This window comes from Palaemon carinicauda, chromosome 2, assembly GCF_036898095.1.
Source record: "Palaemon carinicauda isolate YSFRI2023 chromosome 2, ASM3689809v2, whole genome shotgun sequence".
In the NCBI taxonomy this organism is placed as follows: domain Eukaryota; kingdom Metazoa; phylum Arthropoda; class Malacostraca; order Decapoda; family Palaemonidae; genus Palaemon; species Palaemon carinicauda.
The window spans coordinates 57,374,277-57,401,096 of NC_090726.1; the positions used below are offsets into that span (position 1 = coordinate 57,374,277).

The 26,820-nt window shown below is 46.2% G+C and overlaps 1 protein-coding gene across 4 annotated transcripts in view; it reads left to right on the forward strand.

The window, feature by feature from the left end:
• The first annotated feature begins 489 nt into the window (after positions 1–489).
• LOC137625204 (uncharacterized) overlaps positions 490–26,820 on the forward strand; it is a 34,583-nt gene continuing 8,252 nt past the window's right edge. The window contains exon 1 of one of the 4 annotated variants that reach the window (XM_068356049.1): positions 490–609. The gene's annotated coding sequence lies outside the window, so the exon portion shown is untranslated. The other 3 variants (XM_068356048.1, XM_068356047.1, XM_068356046.1) reach the window with 3 other exon arrangements.

Sequence of the window (26,820 nt, forward strand, 5' to 3'; positions counted from 1 at the left end):
TATAATTGTTATACATTATTATTATTATTATTATTATTATTATTATTATTATTATTATTATTATTATTATTATTATTATTAGCTAAGCTACAACCTTAGGTGGAAAAGCAAGATGCTATAAACCCAAGGGCTCAAATTAACTAGGAAAAATAGCTCAGTGAGGAAATGAAGTAGGGAATAAATAAACAGCAAGAGAAGTAATGAACAATCAAACTAAAGTATTTTAAGAAGAGTAACAATAAAATAATTTTTTAATGTATAATCTACAAAAACTTTAAAAAAAGAAAAAAAAACTACAAGAAGAGTACCCGAGTGTAATCCCGAGCAAGAGAACTACCACAAGGTAGTTTAAGCTCACGGTCAGAAGCTATGGCACTACCCAAGACTGGAGGACAATAGTTTGATTGGTTTTGGAGTGTCCTCCTAGAAGAGCTGCCTACCTCAGCTAGAGTCTCTCTAACCAAGAGGAAAGTCGCCACTGAACAATTAGTGCAGACTGCAGTATAATTAACCCCTCGAGCTTGAGGGAAGAATTGTTTGATAATCTTAGTGTTGCCAGGTGTATGGAGGAATGAGGAGATTGTTGATTGATTGATTTAAAGTTTTCAGGTAAGGAGATTGTTGAGAGACTAATCTATTCATTGTAGCCAAAGGAAAAGGAACCTAATCAGAGTGACTGTTATGTTACATAGACCTCTCAACTACAACAATCACTTCACTCTCAAAGGTCGATTTTAAAACAATTAGAACTTATTTTAGTAACATATATTAGGCGTGTTTAAACATTCACTTCGTAACTTTATATGAATGCAAATAAAGCCCCGACGAAAGTAATAGCTGGCAATTAATTGAAATACCAGGCCTCGGTACTTTGGTTATTCAACGAGCTGTCCCCCCAAGAATGTTGGAACTGAGTCTCAGATGATAAGACTTGCGACGTTATTTCCTTTCCTCACTGGGCTATTTTTCCCTATTGGAGCCCATCGGCTTATAGCATCTTGATTTTCCCACTAGGGTTGTAGCTTGGCTAGTAATAATAATAATATAAAATGTGACGCGGAAAAAAATTTAGACACTAGTCTAGTCTGTCGCCAGATTGACCAAATAATGGCTGATAACGAAGATAAATACATTGCTGAAGACTTAAGTTCAGCATTTCACATATGTTTTCATAAGCAATACAAAAAAGTCAGCAACACTATTAATAGTAGAGTCGGGACCAAATTCAGGAATGCTCGTATTCCAAATTCCCAATTCTACAGTATCTATTTATGAGAAAAGTGATGAGGTATTGACAAGTGAATACTTGGGAAATGCCAAAGAAAAGTTCGTTTTTAAGTGAATTTGATTATTAAAACGAATAGGTATACTCAATAGTGCTATAAATAATTGTGAAAGTGCTCTATTAGTAAGACCTTATTTAAATAATTTCCAGTTTATTTTGTGTTGTCAAGTTGGCAGGTGTACTGTCACACTGACTGTGACACCATCGTCTTGTAACAGCTGTTACAGTAAGACACAAGTTGTTTTCGTTGTTGGCCGTTTTCGGTTGTATTAAACTTTAGTATTTAGTGGCTGTCGAAGCACTGTTCACCCCATCAACCGTCTAAAACTTGTCGCTATACTGTGAGACAGAATGTTAATTATTATTCATGAGATGTCTTAAACAACATACGTTAAGGTAATACTTATATGTTGAACTACACATAATTCCATTTATGTTTTGTTATTGCCGGTGCTGTTTTCCTCAAAGTGTTGCGATTGGAGAAATACATGGTTCATTCCAGTGGTAATCGTTTTCAATTACCAAGCACACGACAGAACAAAACATCAAAAGGGATTTTGACGTAGGAAAAATCTATTTTTGGGTGAGATAGACATAAAACATCAGTAGGTTAATTACTATAGGTAACATGCATAACGTTAGGCGCCGGGTCCTATCAAACCTCGGATGTATGTATTAATACAGAACGTGATTTGACCTTCATTTTGTTGTCTAAACATCATTAGGGTTGTATGTATGATAACGGCCATGCCCCATAGCTCATATTGTAAACCTTGTCACTAAGAATATGACAGGCTAAAGGGTATCAGGGCATTGAGTTAACCCCCCCCCCCCCCAATAGGCAAGTGGTAAGGACATGGCTTGTAGGATAGGTTAGATGGAAGATTAGATTGGATGGTGTTCTATGTATGGGTTCCTGTCTGTCTTTATACAAAGGCTCCCATCATTATTTAAAATTACATGCGGATATCTTTTGTCAATTTGGCCAAACTGCAAAGTTATGCCTTTGTCAGTAGGTTCAATTGTCCTGTAATACACTACAATGAAACCCCCACTCAGTGTACCTCAATAGATAATGTTGAGAAAAATATTCACAGTTGTATAAAAGATGTGGACTGTCACCATGAATAAGTCGTCCATTGATCTCATTAAATGCAAACTCTTTGTAACCAATCTCGAACAGATTTGTGCTGACTTTCTCATTACCATCGAGAATGATAAACGAAACTTATTCATAGGCAAAGTAGAAATCCTCTGAACGACCAATATCCATACCGTAGTCTTGTTTCCCTGATTCATTGAAAGTTTGTATGATAGTTTTCAATGGCCATCAATCTTGCATTTTAATTTGTATAGTACTGATAGAATAAAAACTTTGGTGCCAAGATATATATATACTGTATATAACAGTATATATATACATATATATATGTATTATATTTTTATATTTATATATATATTTATATATATATATATTTATATATATATATTTATATATATATATTTATATATATATATATATATATATATATATATATATATATATATATATATATATATATATATATATATTTATATATAGATTTATAGGTAAATTTACAGTTTCATCCATTATGGGGAAACTGGAAAAAAAATATATTTGTTGCATCAGAAATAGTGTAGTTCCAACGAATTTAACGTTTATTTTGACCGCAAACCATCCGATGTAGAGATTTACTATGTAATTGGAGTTAAAACAACAAGTCCCAGAATGCAGAAAGACCCTACTTCATCCCAACAATTATGGGGGACACCAGGTGGGAACCGGGGTTTTGGGTGGGGGGGAGCGTCAAATGATATTTGCAATAAATGAATACTTATCCTTCCACCACCCCTCCCCCTATACCCCTATCTAGCCCTACCGGGGGGGGGGGGGCCTCCGCCCCCCCCTGCGACCCCCCCCCCCCCTTCGACCCCCCCTTAAGGCCACAGTGATTTTCAGGGCACTACTGAACCTAAGAAAACCCACCTAACCTAGCATAGGGGCCCTGTATCCCTACCTAGGCCTACCGGGGGGGCTCCGCCCCCCCTGCGACCCCCCCCTTAAGGCCACAGTGATTTTCGGGACACTACCGAACCTAATACAACCACCTAACCTAGGGCCCTGTACCCCTACCTAGGCCTAGTCCCTGCGACCCCCCCCCCTTACAGCCACTACCTAACACATCCATCAAACCAAATCCAAAGTGATGGTACTGCTGTATACATCGTTATACTATCACCATTATAATATACTCTAGAAATTAATGAAGCTTACCTTAAACTGTTGGTTCATCAAGATGTGCTGCTGCTTTGAGGAAAACGTGAAGCCGTTGGGAAGGTTCCTTGGCATGCAGGACAATTTTTATTTTGTAAAATTAAATTGTCTCTGGCACAAATGCACTAGTTTTTCAACAAATTCATTGTAAGTTACGAAACAGTCAGGACAAGAAAATGGAATTTCAACTTCTTGTGCAACATGAGATGACGCCCTTTCTATGGTCTCCATGTCTAAAAACGAATTGAAATGCCTGGGAAGATATTGTATTGTCGCGCTGTGATTGGCCAAACATGTATGACGTCATAGTGGACAGGCGCTTTGATTGGCCAAACGTGTAAGACTTCATAGTGGACTAGTTTGTCAGCGGATTATAGTGGTTACAGGGCTCATTTAAGCAAATACAAGACACAGTCAACAATAACAACAGACTTAGAAAAAATCTGGGAGGAAGACATGAGTAGCGTGAGTTTGATCGTCGATATATAAAGAACTAGGCATTTGTGACAGATAATATTTTACAGAAATACTACAAAAGACTTGCTTTACTCGGGAAATATATTATTATAATAGATTTCCCATAATGGATGAAACTGTAACAATGCCGATTTATATATATTTATATATATATTTATACATATAATTATTTCGTTGTTAGTTTTGCATTTAGTTTTGAATTGGGGTGTATGTATGATGACAGCTATGCCCCATAACTCCTCCTATTTCCAACCCTATCGCTAAGAAAAAGTTGGTCTAATGTGGGTCGTATGTGACATTAGCCCCCCTGTTAGGCAAGTAGGTAAGGACACATCCTGTAGGTTAGGTTAGGTGGTGTTTTATCCATGTGTACTTGTCCTTTGTTATACAAAGGATCCTTTCAATTTTTTATAGACATGTCAATTTCTCACCCTCATGTTAACTGCACATAGCCTCAGAATGTTTCAGAAATAGGATGTATATAAAAAATTTTCTTGGGGATGGTTGGTGGTTTGGTGCTCACTGCAACCTTAAAAAGGCTCACACCACTCATCTTAACTATTTCACCCTGTGCAACTATATTTTGTATGAGGTGGCAACCCTACTGAAATCACCCCATTAAACTTGAACTAGAGTAGTCAATTATGTGGTACAAGTAAAATATATACTGTATTTGCATCACTATAACCTTGTATGTCATATGGTAAATATACTTGTGAGTACAATAACTCTATTGGAGAAAATGTGATGTTCTGGCGTTTTTCTTAGACATTTTTAATGTTTTAGGGGTTAATTACTGTTAGAAACCTGCATTTTCAAAGTTAAAAGAACAATTTAATCACAAGAAGATACTCCTGAAAAAAAAAAAACATTTCATAAGAGGAAAAGACAGTGATATGACCCAACCCAAAAAAATCCTCTTCTATCCTAACCTCTAAGGCACCTTGTCCTAACTTACTGGGAAGTAGAGGCTTAGGCCTCTTGGAACCCCTAGGACTCCAACTTGGAGCGTAATTTAGGTTTAGTCACATTCGTGTATTTGTTTTCCATGTGGTATATAGCTTTTGCGGCATATCTTGCTTCAGTTATCCTTATAACTTGAAATATGCAGGTCAGTTATCAATATCGAATTAATTCAAAACTTCTATAGTACAAATATACCAGGAGTACCTCTTATTTTCTCTGTACAGTGAAGGAAATGAACATATATTAGGAATATTCATACCAAGGATTTCGTTCCCAAACCAGTGTTTCTATTCCTGTTCCAAAATGATCGAGGTAGCATCTCTAGAAATGAAGAAGAGTGATTGACCAAAAGTGTCATGATAGCAAAGGAGGCTCTGAATGGTCATTGGGAAGGTGATTAGGTTCTAATGGTATAGAAAATGGTAATTGTTCCGTAACCGAAATACAAACCATGCTATTTACATAGGGTTTACTTTTGGCGTAGCTGAAATGACGAGCCATTAGAATTTTAATGAGGGTGTATTACCCCCGCGCTAGTTAGCAAGGGGGTAGGGGAGTGGTAGCTAGCTACCCCTCCCCCCCTCACACACCGGTGAACTGCTTCACTTCACTTTTGGCTCGGACGATGAACAGACGTCTCTGTCCCGTCCTCGCATGGCAGCCATTAATGTTTTGTCTTACTTAATTACTTACTTATCTTATACTTAATATATATGTAAACATTCTTATGTTTATGTATATATTTGAGTATAGAAAGTTTCCTTTTCAGTGTTTGTGGTGTGTGTGTGTGTGTGTAGGAAGTCCACTCAATTGTATGACAACTTCTCCGTGTGGTCTCAGGCCTCCACGGTGACATTTCATGGGTCGCGATCTCTCCCTTGGTCCTTCGGTCTCCCTTCGGCGGGCGCCGTGGGGAATCGTCATCGCTGGACTTTATTTATTAATCTGTTTCTCCGCTGTTCCTCCTTCCTTACGGGGAACTTGGTCTATCAGCGTAGGGAACATGGGAGTTTAGTTTGACTACGGTCTCTCTCTCTCTCCTTGAGGTCGTTCACCCTTTTATTTCTACTACGTATTACGGTAGCTTCCTTTCCGTTGCTGGTTGAGTTGCTACTCCGTTTTTGTCTCAATTATTTTTAATCAATCTAATTTTATTTGTTAACTTATTCAGCTTCTGTGTAGAACGCTTCCCTTCGGGGTTCATTCGTTCTTACTATTAGTGAACATTCTTAGATGAATTACATAATTATAATTGTTATAATTCTGTTTTGTTACAGTTCTCCGCCTTCCCCCCCTTCCCGTGAGTGTCAGTGGGGTAGGAGGGCGCATTCCTGGTGCGTAATTCTTATGTTCTTTTCCCTCGGGTTCCTCTTCGGAGTTCCCCCGGGGGAATAAATGTTAACTAATTATTTCATTTTTACAGTTAACTATCTAGTTTTTCGTTTGCCTAATGTGCCAACGAAGCAGAGCTGTCCTGTTGGGGCCTGGGGAGTCTGCTGTTGCCGCCTCTTCTACGACTTCGTCATGGGCGTGTTCCCTTCTCCTAGTTCTCCCGTGACAACTGTCAGCTCCTTAGTTCATTTAGAATGCTCAGGAGGTTCGCCTCCATGGGTGGGTAACTTCCCTTCCGAGGGAGGTTCCCTTCCCAGGTATGAGTTTTTTCCCCTTCAGGGGGGGCATCTTCTCTTACCTTAATAATTTCTGGTCCTCGGGCGGTTATGCTCTTGGTGCTGAGCTCCTCAACATAGAGAGAGACGCGTAGTATGCTATGCAAGCTGCTTCATGGCACAACCTATGGTTGGGGTCATTCGACCAGGTTGTTCGATCCAAGGATCTTTCCTAGGATTCGACAAACAGTCCTCGGAGTCCTTCCTTCTGTCAAGTATCCGGATCTTAGAATTCCTTTCACGCTGTCAACTTGTGAGTGAATGCTATTCTAAAGAGAAGGGATACAGTGATTGGAAGGTTCCACAGGCCGGTGCAGGAAGTAGTCGCATGCCTTCATAACTCTACTCTCGAGGGGACCTCTCTTCAACACTGAAGAGGTAGAAAGAGCAGCCGATAGGTGGAGAAAATCCTCCAACCCTCCAAGGATTCTTTCCTCCACAAAGCCATGACTTATCAGTCTTATCGGAGGGCTTCTCAACCCCCCAAAGATCAATCCAGCTCTTCATGTCCCGCAAATTCACGACCAGGAATATCAAAGATGTCAAAGAAGCCCTTTCAGTCCAAGGATCAGAAAGGAACAAAGTCTTTCAGAAAAAAGAAAGGTGGTATAGGGGCGGTCGAGGGGGCCGCTCCTGCTAGGGAGGGCATACCTCTCTTCTGTCCATGACTGGGAGGATGTCTGCAACACCTCTGGAAGAGGTGATAGCAACACGGGACTGATCCCTGTACAATCGCAGTAGTTGGTGTTAGGTATCGCGTCCCCTTCATTCAATCTCTCCCTCCTCTTGACTCGGGATCCAATTCCTCTAAGCTCCTATATGAAGGGATCTGTAAAGGAGCTGAGGGCGATGTCCAGATCATGCTGCAGAAGGGCACTCTCCAAGAGGTCTTAGACGGGTCCCCACGCTTCTGCAGTCAACTGTAACTTGTGAAAAAGGCATCTGGAGGCTGGAGACTAGTCACAGATATCTTGCCCTTGAACAAATTTGTCTTTCAAACTCTGTTCCAGATGGAGATGGCAGACAGTTATTCAAGATGTAAGACAAGGACTTTGTGCACATTGGATTTCCAAGACGTGCATACTTCCAGATCCCAATCCATCCGTCTTCAAGGAAGTATCTCGGGTTCATACACGAGGGCAAACATTACTGGTTCAAGGTTCTCTGTTTTGGTTTCTCGACAACACCCAGGTCTTCACCAGGATGTTCGCCCTATTGTCATCATGGGCTCACAAGAACGGCATTCATCTCTTAAGATACCTAGACAACTGGCAGGTTCTAGTAGACTCGAAGAAGACCCTTCATCATCATCAGGACATGCTTCTCGATCTGGGGATCGTGATAAATCTCAAGAAGTCATCACTGCTTCCATCTCAGAGACTGGTTTACCTCTGTATGATCATAGATACTTACCTTCAAAAACTTATTCCATCGGCCGACAGAGTACAGAGGCTGAGAGAAGTGGCTCATCCCTTCCTCAGACGAAAAGACATACCAGCCCGTCAGTGGTTATGCCTCCTAGGTCATCTAACCTCACTGATTCGTCTTGTTCCTAATGGCAGCCTCAGGATGAGATCCCTTCAGTGCCATCTAAAGTCCTTATGGGATCAGCACACCGGGTCCCCGGACGTCCTAGTGCCAATAGGCCAGGATCAAGTAATGAATCTTCAATGGTGGATGGCAGAGGTTTAGATCTTCTCATCCCTCCAGACTTCTTGCTCTTTTGGTCCGAATCTGAAAGGTACCAGCACATAAATATCTTAGTTGAGAGTAGCATTCCTAGCTCTCCAACAGTTCTAACAGTTGCGGGCGGGTCATTCTTGGGTATTGATGAGCGACAACACCACAGTAGGGGCTCACGTAAAGAAACAAGGCGTTACCTTTTCGAAGCATCTATGCCATCTTGCAGTAGAGATTCTAAGATGGGCAGAAGATGATTCGGTGACATTTATCAGCTCGCTTCATTCCGGGCAAGAGTAATGTGCTTGTGAACAACTTGAGCAGAACGACTCAGATAGTGGGCTCCTAATGGTTTTTGAATCCTCTGATAGCCAGCATTGTCCTGACTTTGTGTGGTTCCCCCAACTGTAGACCTGTTCGCAACGTCCCTGAACTTCAGGCTCCCACTGTACTGTTCCCCAGTCCCGGACCCTCAGGCTGTATGGCAGGATGCATTCCAACAACGGTGGGACAACATTGATGTGTACGCCTTTCCCCCGTTTTTTCTGGTGAGAAGATTGCTCAACAAGACCAGAGCATCAAAAAATCTAATGATGGCCTTCATAGCTCCACTAAGGCATCATGCAAAGTGGTTCCCGGACCTTCTGCGGCTGGTAGTAGATCACCCGAGAGAACTTCCTTCACGACCAGATCTACTCAAACAACCACACGCCAACAGCGTTCACAGAACCTTTTAGTCTCTTCGACTTCACGCCTTGAAACTATCTAGCGTCTCCTCTTACAGATTGGTTTTTTGCAACAAGTTGCGATGAGAATGTCTAAACACTTAGGAAAGTCTTCGACAGCAGTGTACCAGGCAAAGTTGACAGTCTTCTGTGGTTGGTGGTGTGGAAGGGGTATCTCTCCCCTCGATGCTACTATTCCAGTAATAGCGGAGTTCCTTTTATACCTTCGCGAGGAAATGCATCTTTCAGTCTTGGTAGTAAAAGGGTACTGCTTAGCCTTAAGCCTAGCCTTTAGATTGAATGGAATGGATCTTTCCTCTTTGTTGGAGCTTTCCTTACTCATACGGAGTTATGAGATCACTTGCCCCTAGTTAGAGATGAGACCTCCTTTTTGGAATGTGGTTTGTGTTTTGAGATCCCTAAAGGGTCCTCATTACGAACCACTACACCATGCGACAGGCTGTAATCTCACTTTGAAGATGGCGTTCCTACTCGCTATAGCATCTGCAGAGAGTTAGTGAGCTTCATGGTCTCTCGTACGACATCGCCCATTCAAGGGTATGGGGGTAGATGACATTCTGCTTCGTCTTTGAGTTTATTGCTAAGACTCAAAATCCGGTGGTACTGGAACATAGATTCGGGCTCTTTCAGATTAAGACTACGTTCAGTAACCAATGATCCAGATCAGTTGTTACTCTGTCCAGTAAGGAGTTTGCGATATTATCTTGAATGCACTGCAGCAACAAGACCCCAACTTTCAGCCTTATTTGTCAGCTCAGGCAGAATTAATTAAGAGAGTCACCTAGAACACTATCGCTTCTTGGATCGGCAAAGTCATAGACTATGCCCTCCAACATGACAGTCCTCAAGCTCAAAGACCTAGAGCTCATGATGTCAGAGGCATCAAAATGTCCCTGGTATTTAAACAGAACTTCTCAATATCACAAGTTTTGCAAGCGAGCTTGTAGAAGAATCAGACGACCTTCACCACCCACTACCTCAAAGATGTGACCCACAGGAGGCTCGATACTTTCTCTATTGGCCTTGTGGTGATTGCACATCAAGTGGTCTAAGAATACCTCGGGCTCCTTGTTGGACAAGTAGCAGTTGGTTGAGGGCATTGGTTACCTGGGTTAAGTCTGGAATGAATGAAAGTGTGTCTGGTTTTTCCTTTCTTCATCTTCCCCTCTCTTGGGGAACAGCACCTTTGGTTCCTTTGCATGCTGGCTTCAACCTCTGTAGCTGAGAACCATTTCTCTTGTGTATGTAACCTAGTACCCTGTATAGACAATAACTAGTTATAGTCGTTCACGTTCGCAATGTTTCCTGCGAGGTTAACATCGGGAAACGTCTATATATATGTAATATTCCTGTTTAAGAACTCATTCTCTTACCTAGATTTGTTACGTAACCGAAATACAAACCACGCTATTTACATAGGTTTCCTTTCGGTGTAGCTGAAATGACGAGCCATTAAAATTTTAACGAGGGTTTAACTACCCCCGCGCTAGTTAGCGGGGGGGGGGGGGGGTAGGGGAGTGGTAGCTAGCTACCCCTCCCCCCTCCACACACTGGTGAGCTGCCTCACTTCACTTTTTAAATATAAAACTTACCCGCTGTTTATATAATAGCCTAAGTCCCCGACGCCTCGGCAGAAAATTCAAAATCTCTTGCGCAGCTTAGCGCATATAAGCCAGGTGTACCCCAGCGCCCTCGCGGTACCCCAGGTAGAACTATGCTCAACCAATTCAGATTTTCTCTGCCGCCATAGCTGGCTGAACTATTGGAAATTCTCTCTTGTTTTCTTACTCTGTTTGGACGTTATTTGGTGATGTATTAACGTTTTTGAGTTTTGGCTTTCGCATATTTGTTTTGTTTGATCTGTGATCACGTATTTTAACTTAAAAGGTAGGGTTGGAAGGTTTTTCAACCTTTTTTAAACCTCACGAAAGCATAGGGGCGAAATGTAAACATTTCGTCCATGGATGACGTCACAGCCTCTTCCGTAGGCTAAAAGTCTTGCCTTTTAAGAATATAAGTGATTTTGCTTTTAGAGTTTTAAGTTATAAATTAAATTAAAGGAATTATTTTGAGAAAATTTTATCCTTTTAATATTTTTCTTTAGATAATCTTTGATCTGTTTGCAAAGATTAACTTCAGTTCAGATTATTTTTGTTACGGTAATCAGTATCGTTACGATGTTACATATATTGTAGCGATTTTATGAATAGTACTTTCTTCTTTCTTCTCAAGGTTTAATTGTACTTTATAAAAGGAACATTTTATTTTGCAATTAATTGGTCCTTTCAGTATTTTTCCTTAGTCAGAGATTAAAGGAAGTTACACTTCAGTTTATTTTATACGATGCAGTATTCTTTACAATCGTCGTAGCGCACGATTCTATGTATCGTTGTTGCTTTGGTGGTTTTCGGAATACTAAATTGTTTGTATATTATTTGTAGACGTTCCAATGATGCGAGTGATGATTCATCTTTTATTGGAACCCCTTAATTTAAGGGTTTATTTTATGTATAAATGTTATATCTATTAAGGTAATATTTTTTTTTTTTTTCTCTTTTTTTTTTTTTTTTTTTATTCAGTGGAGAGTGCTTCTATTCGGACCTGTCGTTATCCTAGCCTTTTTTTTTTTTTTTTTTTTTTTTTATTCAGTGGAGAGTGCTTCTATTCGGACCTGTCGTTATCCTAGCCTTAGACCTCTGTCGAGCTCCCGGACCCAGGGGTGAAGTTAAGTCAAACGGCGAAAGGAATCGAGAGGGTAACCAGGCGTTACAGTCTTTTAGACCCGAACTGAAGTCCTCTCGAGTGTTTTCTGTCGACCACCAGAACGCTCACCCTCGCTATAGATAAAGCGAGGTGTTAGTGTTTTCAAAGGCGCTAAGCTGAAAACAAAATTAGATTCGTTCTGCGTGTATTACGTTTCATGCGGCGCAGACGCAGTGCCGCCACCCCACCTGATGGGTGTCATCTCTCGACAGTGGCTAGCGCTATGGATCGACGAAGATAATGCTGGATACGTTTCGCCTAAGGTTGATCCTTGATCTTTGTAGTTAGGCATGAAACAGCATCTATCTTCGTTTATGCAGTCTTTTCTGCCTGCCGTTAACAGTGCGGTTGGGTGTCTCGATTCCGGTCTTTGACACGGACGCACAGGCGTCGTGTCTTTAACGGTGAGGACTCGTTGTCGCACAGGCGGCCTACCAACCGCAATGTTCAATGGTGGGGGAAAATGGTGCTTTACTTCGATTACCTGCTCAACGCAAACCGACGGCTCTAGCACCTAGTATTAGTCTATACAGACGCGCCGACGTTCGCCAGGCAGCAGAGCCGGCGAAGCGTCATCGGAACGGTGCGGCAACGGAAACGGAACGTCGACGGAATGGAGCGAAGCGCCACGTCAGTGTGGACGCTTCAGCGTCAGTATGGACGCTTCAGCGTCAGTATGGACGCTTCAGCGTCAGTGTGGACGCTTCAGCGTCAGTGTGGACGCTTTCAGTGTCAGTATGGACACTTCAGCGTCAGTATGGACGCTTCAGCGTCAGTGTGGACGCTTCAGCGTCAGTGTGGACGTTCAGCATCAGTGTGGATGCTTCAGCGTCGGGGTGGACGATTCGCTGCCTATTACTATAGACTTTGATGTCTACCTGACCATGAACGTCTAGTGTTTAGTTATTATTGCTCCAGGCACTATATTAAGAAATAAATCGTAACTAGAAAGATATTATATTCTCGGACCAAGGCCTGCGGGGCTAACTCTTGGTTGTGAGAACTAGAATTAAAACCTCTAAGTATTGAGGTCCGAATTCAGAATCATAAGGAGTGGATTCCTAAGAATCAAGACTTCTCTTCCTAGGATAGAGATTGTAAAAGGAAGGGAATAACTTTCAGAAACTCATGAGAATTTTTCTAAAGAGTTTCCCTCATATTTTTTTTTTTTTACCTGCTGCTCCTCGTTTCGACTTCAGAGTTTTCGCTAGTTGAGTTGATGGTGTCGCTATTTATTTTATTTTATTTGTATTACAAGCCAGCTACAACCCTATTTGGGAAAGCAAGTTGCTTTAACCCAAAGGGCTCCTTTAGGGAACGATGGCCTAGTAAATTAATGGTAAAATAAAGTAATGAATTAACATTAAATCATTCTCAGGAAAATAACGAAGCTTACTGTAGAGATGATACAGCGCTTGCGGCTGCTACAACAGAAAGGGCATTAAGGCCTTTATGAGAATAGAACGTTAAAGTATATCTCCCACCACGGGCAGATCTTTTATGATTTAATGTTATATGTTTTTAAACCGCTCTTGTTAGTGACTCGTAAACATAGCACAGTGCTCTGGAGGAGGTGTTTGTTCGTTTTCACCTTGCCCCTAGTCCTCGGTCTCTCTCCACTTTGGAATGATGAGGTAATGCTCTTTTCTTCACCTATGATTGGCGAGCTATGACATCACAACCATGTGACATAGTTTCTTGAAAAGAGCGGAGTTGGAATGTCTTGAAGCGATCAGATCGTCATCGTGATGGTTTCATGGATCTTGTAACTGTTTTCTACATATTAGAATGCAGTTTCCTGACGAGAATAACATTCTACGTGTTCCCTGTCTACCAGACTAGGTAGTTACTCGTCATGTATGCACGCGAACAGAACTTACCTTCGCAGCAGTGGGGTTTTGATGCGTGAACAGGAAGCAATTGAGTGTGTTTTTTCTTCCGCGAGAGAAGCGGAAGTCAGACAAGTCACGTACAATCATAGCTCTTCCTCTGGATTCTGACTCGCTTTCAGGGAGGAAGGACTTTGTCCTCATCGAAGGACACTTAACCTAGAATTGGTAGTCACCAATCAATTTGTCCAAGACCTTTCAGGAGTCGTATGTTTTTCTATTAACTTATCCTGCAGTATCTAATGTTCGCCGGAAGTTTTTTCTTTTCGGAAGAAGGCGACGTGTCAGCACCTGAATCGTGTAAGACACATAGTTCTTCGGGGGAAAAGGTGCTCAGTTTGCTTCTGTTCACACTTCTTCTCCTTCCCCAGTTTGGAGAAAGGTCTATTACTTTCTTCTGAGGTCTAGCGACTACTGTTGACGGTATCTCACAGCATTGGATACGTTCAGTTCGCGCACAAGGCACGCTTGAAATGTCATAGGGACTCTCCCAGGTCGCTCACAGGACTGCGGTTGATGCTCTCTCCCAGCCTTCGCCCACGCTTGAGTTGGCGTGCTCGCTACCCCGCGAGTGTAGATTTGGTCTGAGCTAAAGACGTCTATTTCATCTGTGTTTAGCGTTTACGATTCTCGGGGGGGGGAGAAAATTTTCTCCTAAAGAGTCTAAGGACTACCATAGATCAAAGAAATGGTTTTCCGATTAGTGTCAGAAGGCATAGTTCTCCTATGCTTAGTAACGCTCCCTTGCAGAGATATGCTCGTGTTACGAGAAGCGTTAGAGCGGGTCCTTGTAGCAGTCTGGTCTCTCTCTTACGGCAGACGTCGTGCAGACACAGACGCAAGTTCTGGTCTCTCCCTCACGCAGTCCCAGACGCAGACACCAGTCTGGTCGTATGTTGGACGCTAACAGTCAAAGTTGATCCTTTCAACAAGTTGTCCCATTTTCGCGGTCTGCGGGACGCGTGACTATCACTCATGCGTACGCATCCTACACGTGGACAACTCTCGGCTATCAGTTCCGTCTTTCCGTCAATGACCGGACGCGATGCTGTCGCCTCCACGCTGCACGCTGTAGATTTACAACAAGCTGGGCACACACACAGCGCTGTACCCACATGACAAGGTGAACGCATACAGCACACTGACACCTTACGGAAATGCAACCACATGCGACATTATGGTCGCATGCTAGACGCATACAGTCAAGTCTTGTTCTCACAGCAGTTTAACCAGATTATTGTCTCTCCTTCTCGTCTCTCTGGCCTCGCAGCTAACGCTCCCTCTTGTCAAGCTTTGGCTTTAAGTTTGTGGAACACTTGCTGATTACACACGAATCAGGTCTTAACCTCACAGCATGAGGTTCACGTGGTTGACGCTTCTTTTCAACGCCTAGCTTTAATATCGGTTTCTTGCGACCGATATGGACGAGTTTTGGGAGGCGGTTCTAGATCCTGATTCTCTCTCACGACATGTTGAGTGTAGGCAGCATGCTGGAACCGTTCTGGACTCATGCTGGGACCATGCTGGGTGCATGCTGGAAGCATGTCTTTAGTCCTTTTCCCCGTGTCAGGATCACGAACGTTTTATGTTAAACCATCAAGCTTTAGGTCTAGCTGCCTCCAGTATTTCGGAAAACCCCCAAGATCTAGAGGGTTGTTCGAAGGAGACAGCTGAGGCTTTCGCTTGTACAAAGGACTTTTGCCTCAAGGTTTTCCAACCCAATTAGAGTGCTTTATGGAGTGGTGTAGAGCTAGAGCCAGCTCTTCATTAGGTAACTCTGACACAAGTGGCCTATTTTTTCTTAGACCTTAGAAGAAAACACATTTTCTTCCTTCCTCGACCATCAAAGGGTACAGGAGAATGCGGGCATCTGTCTTCAGACGCAGAAGATTGGATCTATCAAATAGAGACTTTATAGATCATCTCAGATCATTTGAGAGGACTTGGAGGCATCAGCAAGATGCTCCAGCCTGAAATTCAGGGTTCGTTTCTGGAGCTTCGCGGTAGTGACAGATCCGACCCTTTACACTTGGTTTCTTTTTAAGGCCTAACTTTGGAGACTTTCTGAGTAAGTCTACCATAGTTGAGAGTCAGTGAAGTTCACTCTTTTAGCAAGAACATGGACTTCACATTGGTTAAGCCATAGGTACCTTGCAACCTGGATTCTTGGTTATTAATAAACATCTTTCTCATCCATAGCCTAAATTTTTCGGGATCACTATTCTCTCGAATTTGGTTTGTGATGGGCTGAGAAGAGTTTTTGCCCGATTAAAACGATGAAGTTTTATTGGGACAAGAACAAAGAAGTTAAGAGTCTATTCATAACTCTTAGGTGCATGGTCAAGAAGCCTGCTCTATCCATGTCTAAACATTCTGATTACAAAGGTTCTTCCACACGGTTGGGTGACAGATCATAAGACGTTGAAAGAGTAAAGACTCACGAAGTTAGAGCTGTAGAAACTTCTGTAATTTTTAAACTAAACTGTTCTCTGCAAGCATCGCGTATACAGTCTTGTAAAGAGGTAATCCTGTATTCGTCTTGCTTTACTTTTACCGTGTCCAGTCTCTATGAAGACGTCTACGTTTTGGGATCACTTGCAACGAGTGCAGTAGTAGGTGAAACATTCTCCACTACATTTCCCTAAATTCCTAGTACCCCTGTTCTTCTCTTGGAACTGTTATATATATTTTTATGATTGCACGTGAAGATTGGTCGACAATCTTCAGCAATCTTTGACCTAGTCAGGTGGTCATTTTGTTCCTAGAGAGTGCCCGGAACAAGGGTATTAGTTGAGGTCCTGTCATGTTATAGGTGGTTGTACCGTTTGACAGCTCCTAGAGATCATCAGCCCCGAGTGGATCACTGGATCTCGTAAGGATAGCAGACAAAATGAGGCAGAGCATTGCTGTCGGCTTCCTTATCAGGTTAGAACCACATAAGTTGTTTATGTAACTCTTAAGTGAATTTCCAATTATGCAGCTGTCTCTGACCCGCCACCAATGGGTGTCAATCAGCTATTATATAACCAGCGGGTAAGTTTTATATTTAAAAATTATATTATCATAATAAAATAAATTTTTGAATATACTTACCCGCTGGTTATATAAGATTTAGACCCACCCTCCTCCCCTCTAGAGACCATGGGGCATGGAAAATCTGAATTGGTTGAGCATAGTTCTACCTGGGGTACCGCGAGGGCGCTGGGGTACACCTGGCTTATATGCGCTAAGCTGCGCAAGAGATTTTGAATTTTCTGCCGAGGCGTCGGGGACTTAGGCTATTATATAACCAGCGGGTAAGTATATTCAAAAAATTATTTTATTTTGAAAATATAATTCTGGCTCGGACGATGTACAGATGTTCTGTCTCGTCCTCGCATATTGACAGCCTTAATTTGTTTGCTTTTTCTTCCAGTGTGTGTTTGTTGAAGTTGGCCTCTACCTTTGCTTTCCACCATGCGGAAATGCCCTGGAATTCCCGATCACCCCTGCGGAACTTTTATGTCGGCGATCGAGACAGACCCTCACACCCTTTGCCCGCAGTGTCGAGGTCAACGGTGTAGTAGTGATAATCTGTGTATGGAATGTCTAGAGTAGCCTACCTCCCAGTGGGAGAAGTTTGCGCGGCGGCGTAAGAAGAGTTCTAAGAGAGACCGTTCTTCCCCCCAGGGGAAGGAAGGCTCCAAGGACTCTTCTTCCGTTGCCTGAACCTCCTCCGAAGCTACCACTCGTTCGGTCTTTCATGAGAGGCCGCCGAATGGTAGCGTAGGCCCTTCTTGTTCCCAAACTCGGTGTGTGGGAGAAGGCGTTGCCTCCCATAGCGAGGCAGTTCCCCCTCCTCCGCCGGGGGAGGATTTTACTGACTTTGTAGACTATGATCAAACAGTGTCTAATAATGATCTTTTCCAGCTTTGGACTTCCTTGGGGCTTAAGGGCTCGCCCTCCAATTAAGCCCTGTTTGATCTGATCCAGTTAGGGGCAGCTGTCCAACAATCGCCGGTAATACCAGAGGTAGATCCTTTGGCTATTGACGACGTTGTTGTGACAGAGGCGTCTGACGGGTCGGGTCAAACCCCTGCTGATACTGTTGCTGTTGCTGCTGAAGGCCCAGGGTCCCCTTCCGAAAATTCTTCGAGGGGTAAGCTGGGTCCACCGGTCTCTCCTGCGAGTGTTGCTCCCCCTTGGGGGAGTGCACTAACAGAGACTCCTCTTCGGAGGACCGACGATGCTGATACCCTGCCACGTGGTCGCCTTCGCCGTAAGGCTCGCCCTCCTCTTTTGTTCGCCGAGGCCTTCCTTCTCCTTACAAGGGATTCAAGAGGCTCCTCCTCTTCAGGTCATCCTCATCGTCCCCTGCGGAGGATTCTTCTCGTCGGGAGCAGACCGTAACAGCAGCACCTCTGGACCTCACTGCTGATCGTTTGCGATCTCCTGTGCCTGCCAGATCTCCCTTGCCTACGCAAGCACCGGTCCCTTCGGGGCAGAAGGACCTCTCCCACAATGTGGGTGAGGCCCTTCCGCGCCAGGTTACACCTGTGCGCCCTTCTGAAGCGCGCAAGCGCCACCGCTCACCTGATCGCCAACGCCCTCCTGCTCGCCAGCGCTCTCCTGCTCGTCAGCGCCCTCCTGCTCGCCAGCGCTCTCTTGCTGAAGAGTCTCCTGACTCTCCTCGCCAGCGCTCTCCTGCTCGCCAGCTCTCTCCTGCTCGTCAGCGCCCTGCATGCAAGCGCTCTACGGCAGATGAGTCGTCAGACTCTTCTTGCCAGCGCTCTTCTGACCGTCAGCACCCTCCTGATCATCAGCGCTCTCCTGATCGTCAGCGCTCTTCTGATCGTCAGCGCTCTCCTGCTCGCCAGCTTTCACCTGCTCGCCAGCGCTCACCTGCTCAGCGATCGCCTGCGCGCCCGCGCACTTCAGCCCCTGCTGCGCGCCCTGCGCGTCAACAGTCTCCTGAGCGCCGCCCTTCTCCCGTGCATCAGCGCACTGCGACACGCCCAGTTCCTGATACACGCCCAGCTCGCCAACGCTCGCCCACGCGCCCACGATCTTTGGATCTGGGCACTGGCAAGGACATTGTTCCTCTGCCTTGTCAGCGTTCCCCTACGCGACGACCACCGCCTGCATTCCAGTCTCCAACGCGCACTAAAGTGCATATGCGCCCGCGCGCCCACGAACCAGATCCTGAGCCCGCCCACGAGACTTCACCATCGAGACCTTCAGCCACGACGCGCCATCCTACGCGTCAGCGATCTCCTACGCGCCAGCATTCTCCTGCTCGCCCACGCGATTCCTCGCCTGTGCACGAGCGCTCACCAACGCGCCACCACGCCCACGCTTATGATCGCCACAGGGCTCCGACCCATCCACGCTCCAACTATCCTGTACGCGGTCGTTCGCCCACTCGTTCCACGCGTCATCGATCGCCAACGTGCCGCACGTCACTCGCCAACGCGCTGTCGTTCGCTGGCACGCCGTCACTCGCCAACGCGCCTGATCTCGCCTAGGCCACATCGTTCGCCTACGCCCCATCACACTCCTGATCGCCAGCGATCACCCAGGCGCTCCCGCTCGCCTGTGCTTTCACGCACACCCTCGCCTGCGCGCTTACGCGCCCACTCGCCAGCGCGCTTACGCGCCCACTCGCCAGCGCGCTTACGCGCCCACTCGCCCACTCGCCAGCGCGCCCACTCGCCAGCGCGCCCTCATCTCCACGCGCCCTCATCTCCACGCGCCCTCATCTCCACGCGCCCTCATCTCCACGCGCCCTCATCTCCACGCGCCCTCATCTCCACGCGCCCTCATCTCCACGCGCCCTCATCTCCACGCGCCCTCATCTCCACGCGCCCTCATCTCCACGCGCCTGCGCGCCAACGGTCACCCGCGCCCACGCGCGACCCCACGGTTCTGCCATCGCGCGAGCGCCAGCGCGAACCAGCGATCCGCCCATCCCGCGAGCGCCAGCGCGAACCAGCGATCCGCCCATCGCGCGACCCCCAGCGCGATTCCTGCCGGATTTTGCAGCGCGCCCAACCTTGCGAGGCCCCAGGCCCGCATATTTCCAGGTCATCCTCGCGATCCCCATCACGGAAGCGGCGAGCACGCATCCAAGAACAAGACGAGTCTTCAGAGAGGTCCGGACAACTTTCTTATTCCCTTTCTTCTTTCCAGACAATACCTGTAGTATCCACTCCGAAGGATCAACCGATCCCCTTCCCTCCAGCGGGGATTGCTGACACTGTGTCAGTCAGCCACCAGCCTTGGTTCAGTTCCCTGATGAAAGCGGTGGTGCAGGCTATGAAGCCAGCCCTCGCTGATCTGGGACTGAAACCAAAGGCTCCCTCGCCCCCGCTGAAGAGAAGGAGAGGAGTGGACTTCGCGGTGACTTCTCCCTGGGTTAAGCTGGCTCCCAAGAGGTCCGTCGGGAAGGCCCCTTCCCCCTCGCAGACGCTTTCTCCTTCTTCTGTGGACGAACCTTTCCCGTCCTCGGGCGAATCCAGCGAGGTGAGACACACTCCCACGGCACCAATGGGAGGAACCCTACCTCAAGGAAGAGAAACGTCTCCCGTAGGAAGTACCTTCCAGACCACTTTGCTGGAGTCCTGTATCCCTCCCAGGAGGGAGCCCAAGGACTCCAAGACGTTACCCAAATCATCGTCAAGGTTTCGTCCAGAGCCAGCCCTTCCCCGAGAGAACGTCCGCGTTTCTCCCCATGAAGAGCCAATGGGGACAGGAGACTTAGCTGCCAGTCAACAAGGAGGAGAGCAGCGAGAATCGGAGCACGCCTTCTGGCAGGTCCTTGGACTAATGAGGCAACTCAATACTGTAGTTTTATGAATAGAACTTACCTGGCAGTTATATATACATAGCTAATTATCTCTATTTCGGCAGAATTTTTCTAAAACTAGGCAACCGCCTTGTGGTGGTTGGGTGGTAACACCCGTTAAAGGGTGGTAGGAGGAATCATTCCCGTTTTCTGTTCTTCAGTTCATCTCTGCCGGCCGGATCGACAACACGTTGGTCCGTCATTAAGAGTTTTTCTTCGCTTTCCCTGCTCGGTGTACCAGTCTGCTTTTTTGGTGAAGTACTCTGATTTGGGGTTTTGGCGATCGTTGTATTTTGTTTTCTCTTAGCTTTTTTGCTGTTTTTCATTATGAGTGAAAAGAGTCATTACCGTATCTGTGCGAATGAGGAATGTAAGGTGAGAGACTACCGAAAATGGCGGTAGACCCTCACACCATTTGTTCTAATTGTAGGGGTTTTGTTTGTGCCCTTGATAATAGGTGCGGGGAATGTAAGGTTTTGGATGAGAAAGATTGGTTAATTTTGAAGCGCTATGTGCGTAAGCTAGAGCTCGATAGAGTTAGGAGAGCTTCTAGGTCTAAGTCTAAGTCTGTTAGTGGTAAGGAAGACGAACTTAGCGTAGATTTATCTATTGATCCTATTATTGATTCCTCTTTGGAAGTTGATCCTTCCCTCGAGGTAGTAACTCCTGCACCTCCTACAGGTTCCGTATCTACGGATGACCCTCGGTACGCTAGCCTGGCGGCCGAGTTGAAGGCCATTAAAGAACAACTGGAGGCCTTTAAAGGTAAGGAAAGTGAAAGTGCTTGTGTTAGTGCAGTGGAGGTGGCGACTGACCGAATCTGTCATACCCCTAGGCCTAGACCTCTACCAAGCTCCCAGGACCAAGGGAGAAGGTACGTCGATGACCGAAAGGGGGTGAGAGGTACGTACCCTCGGTCAGCCGTCGCCTCAGACAGTCCTGTTGTCGATTCCCAGGCTGCTCTTGACCGTCACGGGAAAGACGTGTCGGATGTGTTGTTTTCTTCTCCGAATTCGTCCAGACGTAAATGGAAGTTTGAAGCTTCAAGACCTACTAAGAGGAGATGGAACCGCGACGAACGGTCTCGTTCTTTCTCTCCCGGTTCTAGCAGTTATGAACCTTGTCCGTCGGAGGATGATTTCGACTCCGTGCCTGTGAAAAGGGCGAAGCCTGCTGCCGAAGATCCTCCCCCTTCTACGAGTGTTATTCGTCAGCCCCCCCTTCGGGGCCGCAAGACCCAGCTGATGTTGCTAAATCCTTTATGTCTGTCATGCAGGAACAACTTTTGACTTTAGTACAAGCCTTTAGCCGCCCTCACGCCCAGTCTGACAGACGTAAAGACGACTCGTTGCCGATTAAGAAGTCTGCTTCTAAGAGAGAACGGAGTTCTTCTTTAAAGAAAACTTCTCCCTCTCTACGCCAGGATGAGGAATGTGTGCTTTCGCCAGGCGATACTTCTTCGCGATACCAGGGCGATACGTTTTCTCGTTCTCGATACCGGGACGATACCATATCGAACGATGCTGCTTCTCGTTCTCGATGCCAAGACGATACCGCCTCCCGTTCACGTTACCAGCACGATACCTCCTCTCGTTCGCTTCGCCTCGACGATACCTCCTCTCGTTCGCTTCGCCACGACGATACCTTCTCTCGTTCACGACGATACCGACCCTAGTTCTCGACGCCACGACGATACCGCCTCTCGTTCACGACGCCACGACGATACCGCCTCTCATTCTCGCCGCCACGACGATACCGCCTCTCGCTCTCGACGTCAGAACGACTCTGCCTTTCGTTCTCGGTCCCAGTGCGATACCACCCTGCCTCTTCGGGACGATACTGCCTCTCGTCCCAAGGATTCTTCTAGCGCGGGACTCCAGGATGCAACCCGTCTATTGCAGGATGATGCCTTTGATTTGCCCTTGTCAGGTTCTAAGGATCCTTCTTCTCTTTCGAAGGATATTGCAGATGTGGATCAGGACCTCGAGGATGTTTCTGATGACGATGATAATCCTGCCGACGCTGTGGGAGATTACAAAGTTCTCTCTCGCTCCCTTCTTGAACTTTTTGGAGAGGAATTCCAACCTGCTGCCCCTCAATCTCCTCAGTCCCAATTTAACAGAAAGAAGGCCAAGAAACAGTCGGCCTTCATCAAGATGAAGCTGTCTATCTCCGCAAAGAAGGCTCTCACGAAGATTGATGACTGGATGATGGAGCGGAGACAAACAGTTAAGACTTCCTTCTCGTTTCCACCAGCTCGTCTTGCTTCAAGAGCGGGTATGTGGTATGCAACTGGAGAACCTCTGGGTCTGGGAGTGCCTTCCTCCTCCAAGGGTGACTTCTCTGGTTTAGTGGACTCTGCTAGAAGGCATGCTCTCAACTCAGCCAAGGTCATGTGGTCGATGTCGGAGCTGGATCATCTCGTCAAAGGTATTTTTAGAGCCTTTGAGGTTTTTAGTTTCCTAGACTGGTCGCTTGGGACTCTCGCAAGGAAAACTGAACAGATGGAAGGATCTAGGGACCTTACCAGTATTATGTCCTGTATGGATAAGGCCCTCAGAGATGGGGCGAATGAGTTGGCTGCTCTGTTCTCAGCTGGGGTCCTAAAGAAGAGAGCTCTGCTTTGATCTTTTGCTTCTAGGTCTGTTACCAATGCACAAAAGTCTGAGCTTCTTTACGCCCCCCTCTCTCAACTTCTTTTTCCCGAGTCCCTGGTTAATGACATTACGCGTTCTCTGGCCCAAAAAGCCACCCAAGACCTTTTATCTCGTTCTGCTCGTAAGCCCTTGGCAGCCCCTCCTTCTTCTTTGAAACGGGAGGAAATAAGATTCCAGCAGCCCTTTCGGGGCAGGACTACTTCAAGACCAGATTTTAGAGGGAGAAGGCAAGAATCAGGACCAAGATCTACCAGGGGTTCTTTCAGACCTCGCTCCAGAAAATGAAGTTCGTCTCCTCCAGACAGTAGGCGCAAGACTGTCAGGTTTTTGGCAGTCTTGGAAGAGGAGAGGGGCGGACACCTGGTCCCTCTCAGTCATCAAGGAAAGATACAAGATCCCCTTTCTGAAAAAACCTCCTCTCGCAGATGCTCCGCTGGCCTTAGTAGCCCGGTACTCAGATCCGGGGAAACAGAAGGCCCTAGTAGACCTTGTCAACCTAATGCTAGACAAGGGGGCGATAGAACCGGTTCGGGATCTATCCTCCCCAGGCTTTTACAATCGCCTGTTTCTGGTCCCCAAGAACTCGGGCGGATGGAGACCCGTCCTGGATGTCAGCGCTCTCAACGTATTTGTGGAGAAGACAAAGTTCTCCATGGAGACGACTCAGTCGGTGCTGGCGTCAGTACGTCCAGGGGACTGGATGGTGTCCCTCGACTTGCAGGACGCATATTTCCATGTCCCCATCCATCCGACTTCGAGGAAGTACCTGAGATTTGTAATGGAGGGCAAGTGCTTCCAATTCAGAGCTCTTTGCTTCGGTCTCAGCACGGCTCCTCAAGTCTTCACCAGGGTAATGGCGAATGTGTCAGATTGGCTGCATCAGGAGGGGATAAGGATATCCTTCTATCTGGACGATTGGCTGATTCGTTCTCGATCGAGGGAGAAATGTCTGGAGGATTTACGGAAGACTTTTATGATGGCTCAAGATCTAGGCCTGGTCATCAACAGGGAGAAGTCTCAGATCAGACCGAATCAGACTATTCTCTATTTGGGGATAGTTCTGAATTCAGTTCTTTTTCGGGCTTCTCCCTCTCAGGAAAGACAGACCAAGTGTCTCGTAAAAGTCAGAACTTTCCTGGACAAGAAGAGATGCACAGCGAAGGAGTGGATGAGTTTGCTGGGGACTCTATCCTCCCTCGAACAGTTTGTCTCTCTGGGGAGACTCCACCTAAGGCCTCTTCAGCACTTTCTTTCGAAGACGTGGAACAGAAAGATGCAGGAAGACTCCTTTTCCTTCCCCATTCCAATAGAAGTCAAGACTCTTCTGAAGTGGTGGCTGGACCCAACCTTGTTAGGGGAAGGGATCTCCTTACACAAGAAGAACCCAGACCTAGTGTTGTTTTCAGACGCATCAAAGTCAGGCTGGGGGGCAACACTAGGAAGCAAGGAGGTCTCAGGCTATTGGGAAGGAATTCAGCTGGGATGGCACATCAACAACAAGGAGCTGATGGCCATTTTTCTGGGGCTAAAGGCCTTCAAGGACTTGGTGTCTGGGAAGATTGTGGAGGTCAACTCAGACAACACCACAGCTCTTGCTTACATCAGGAAGCAAGGAGGGACTCACTCTCTGTCTCTGTTCGAGACAGCAAGAGAGCTCCTTCTTTGGGCGAAGGAGAACAGGATAAACCTGCTGACGAGGTTTGTTCAGGGACAGAAGAATGTGAGGGCGGACATGCTCAGCAGGAAAGGGCAGGTCCTTCCCACAGAATGGACCCTCAACCAACAGGTCTGTCAGTCTCTCTGGAGGCTGTGGGGGAGACCCCTCATCGATCTTTTCGCCTCCAACTTATCCAAGAGGATCCCCATCTATTGCTCCCTAGTTCCGGACAGAGAGGCAATAGCAGTAGACGCCTTTTTGATGGATTGGACGGGGATGGACACTTATGCTTTTCCCCCGTTCAAGATCATCAATCTGGTAGTCAGGAAATTCGCCCTCCTCGATTCGGGACGGATGATCCTGATAGCTCCGTTCTGGCCGATGAGGGAATGGTTCACGGAGGTGGTGGACTTGTTGATGGACTTTCCAAGAAGCCTCCCTGCAAGTCCAAATCTGCTCAGACAACCCCACTTCGAGAGATATCATCAAAACCCCCTCGCTCTCAATCTGACTGCCTTCAGACTATCGAGAAGCTCGTCAGATCGAGAGGCTTTTCAGCGCAAGCTGCGAAAGCTATCGCCAGAGCGAGGAGGGTCTCTTCGCAGAGGGTCTACCAGTCCAAGTGGGAGACTTTTAGGGCTTGGTGTAGGAAGCACAAGATTTCCTCATCCACTACCTCTGTGAGCCAGATTGCGGATTTCTTGTTGTACCTCAGACAGGACGCTAAGCTAGCTGTGTCCACTATCAAAGGGTACAAAAGTATGCTCTCTTCCGTCTGTCGGCATAGAGGCTTGGACTTGTCTCGCGATAAGGACTTACATGACCTCTTGAAGTCTTTTGAGACAACCAAGCAGACCCAGTTAAAGCCCCCTTCTTGGAACCTTGATCTGGTTCTTAAATTTCTGTGCACCAAGAGATTTGAGCCCATCTCACAGGCTCCCCTTAGGGAGGTTACCAAGAAGACCCTCTTTCTTTTGGCCTTAGCAACAGCTAAAAGAGTTAGTGAAGTCCATGCAATTGAAAAACAGGTAGGCTTCAATCTGAATGGGGCAGTTTGTGCCTTGAGATTAGACTTTCTCGCTAAGAACGAGAACCCTTCTAAGCCCTGGCCGAGGACCTTTGAGGTTCCTAACTTGACCAACCTAGTGGGTCAAGAGCAAGAGAGGCTGCTCTGTCCAGTACGAGCCCTCAAGACCTACTTGTCTCGCACGAAAAGTGTGAGAGGCTCTTCTAGCTCCCTGTGGTGTTCTGTGAAAGATCCTCAAAAGCCCCTTTCCAAGAATGCTTTGTCCTTTTTCCTGAGGGAAGTGATAAGAGAAGCGCATCTCTTGTGTGAGGAGGAACACTTCGGACGTTTAAAAGTGCAAGCTCACGAAGTGAGGGCCATTGCGACCTCGCTTGCTTACCGCAAGAACATGTCGCTCCGTCAAATTATGGATGCGACATTCTGGAGGAGCAACTCTGTGTTCGCCTCTCATTACCTCAGAGAGGTGAGGGTGGATTATGAGAAATGTTATACCTTGGGACCATACGTAGCTACGGCTTCTGTATTAGGCAAAGGAGTTACTACCTCCCCTCAACCTTAGTTTTGTTTACTTGTGCATAGGTTGGTGTATTTTTTATTGGTTGTCTGAGGACTTCGACTTGTGTACAGTCACCTCAGTCTAGTTAGATAATTTTTATCTACTTTGCAAATGTTAGGTGGTTGGTTTGGTAAAGTTGCGGTTTTTTATTTTGGGCAATAGGTAGTCCTGAAGTCTAGTCAGATTGTTGGTCTCACCCCGTTGACAGACTCGATTGAGTGTTTTTAGCACTGCAGGTCACATCCTGGCTGACACTCCTAAGGGAAAGCGACTCAAGAGGCAGGAACCTTTGAAGTCAGCTACCTTAGCAGGTAAGGAATCAAGGTGTTTA